Raw genomic sequence first — 1,907 nt, 5'->3', positions numbered from 1 at the left:
AAAAAAAAAAAAAACCAAAACAAAAACAAAAAGGCGTGTGAGGCAGGAACTGGGTGCACGAGGACGGTGGCGACCTTGGAAAGCACTGCCCGCTGGCCGGAGACGCAGTCACGTGGTCATCCGCTGTACCCTAGAGGTCATTCCATCATGGTCCTCACCAGTAGTGCCCGGTAAGCTCGGCTCGATTTGGCTGTTTCCAGCAAGGATTGGGCGAGTTCGGATGGGTTCGTGCATTCTCGACCCAGTCCCGCCTCACTCGGGTAGGCTCAGCTGCGCTCCTTCTCTTTGCCAGATTCTCTCGGGTTTTGGAGACAGACATTTCATGACGTCACGTGGAGCGGGGCTTCCTATGCTTTTACTGTCCCCAGGCCCAAGGGCTCCCTGGTGTCCCCGTGAGCGCCCCCAAACTCGCCATCCCACGGACTTCAGGTGGTGGCCCCTTTCCCCCCGTCCCACCTAGGGACGATTGGAAAAATTTGAGGCAGGGGCAACTTCATGGTTCTAGGTTCTAACCCTCGGGTGCGCAGGGATAAGGGCTGGCTGGAGATTCGTTGGGGACTGAAAGGCTGCTTTTCTTTCTGCTCTAAACTTAGCCGGGGTTGGCGGGTCAGGCGGCCGTTCCATGACGTGAACAGCAAGCACTCTGAAAGATCTGTGTCCTGGGTATGGGAACGGCGTGTAAGCCAGACGGGTAAACTGAGGCACTGAGCCGCAAAGGAACCTCATACCCGCTTTCATTTCCAACCTGCTGAGGACCTGCCCTCCTCCCTCAGGCTCACTGCTGAGTACCAGGTGGCACACTCCCTACAGACCCTAGAGAGGGGCCACTCTTGACTGATGGCTGTGGTCCTGATGCCGCTCCCAAGGATCACCCCGCTCCCTAGCAGTCACACCCAGCCTGTGTAACCTGGGTGAGGGTACGCCCGTCTCGGGGTACTACATTCAGCCCGCACACAGTTCCGGCAAAATGACTGCATGAGGCTGGTCTCTGCTCCCACAAGTCTCCTCCTTGACTCTTCATAAACTTACAGCCTATGAGGTCACGGCTCCTTAACACAGGTTAGGATTTGAACCTGAATGGAAACTGGGAACCCCACCCCTGCTTCCGAAACCCTCGCCTGACCCCGCAGCCCCGCGTACTGACGAGGGCGGCTCCCCCCACCTCCCTCCCCTGCGCCTGCCGTAGGTCAGCAGTGTCAGAACGAGATGTGCAGGCCCGCACAGCTGCACAGGGACCGTGAGAACAATGGGCTGGACCCTTCGGCGTGCGTCGAAGCGGTGAGTGGAGGATACAGGGGGACAGAAATAGTCATCAACTGCGAGAAAGATGGCAGAGAGGAAGGAGAGGCGGGTGGACAGACAGACGCCTGATCCTAGCGTGGCTGTGGCTGCTCCTGCGTGTCACCCCAAATCCCTGTCTCTGACCCTGATCCCCTCACCACAGCGGATGGGCCACCGTGAAGCGGCGCTGCAGGCGGATGCTCTGATTCACCAGCAGCTTCCTGAAGAGCGCGGGGGAGCCGCGCAGGGACTCCCGGGGGGAGCCAGGCGCCGTGGGGCCCTGCATGGCGGGGTTGAGCCAGGATTCGGAAAGCCGAACCTTTTTAGATGCTCCGGGGCGGAGCGAGAGGACCAGGCTCCGCCCACCACTCTGCGTCTCCCACCCTGGGGGAAACTGCAGGGATACTGAGGCTCAGTATACCCGCGACTCTATTCACTAACTTCTATTCACTTTTTATTTTATTTTATTATTATTATTATTTTCTTTATTTACATTTCAAATGCTATCCCGAAAGTTCCCTATACCCCCCCCCCGCCCCTGCTCCCCAACCCACACACTCCCACTACTTGGCCAAGGCCTTCCCTTGTGCTGGGTCATATAAAGTTTGCAAGACCAAGGGGCCTCT

General features: G+C 57.8%; 1 protein-coding gene across 1 annotated transcript in view; it reads right to left on the bottom strand.

Annotated features, from left to right (window-relative positions):
* Nucleotides 1-1,907, bottom strand: part of Pde4c (phosphodiesterase 4C) — a 29,257-nt gene that overhangs the window by 5,886 nt on the left and 21,464 nt on the right. The gene's annotated exons all lie outside the window — the stretch shown is intronic.

The sequence above is a fragment of the Mus pahari genome, chromosome 19 (genome assembly GCF_900095145.1).
Source record: "Mus pahari chromosome 19, PAHARI_EIJ_v1.1, whole genome shotgun sequence".
Lineage (NCBI taxonomy): Eukaryota > Metazoa > Chordata > Mammalia > Rodentia > Muridae > Mus > Mus pahari.
Note: the sequence above shows the minus strand (reverse complement) of the source record. Positions and strands in the feature narration are given on the sequence as shown.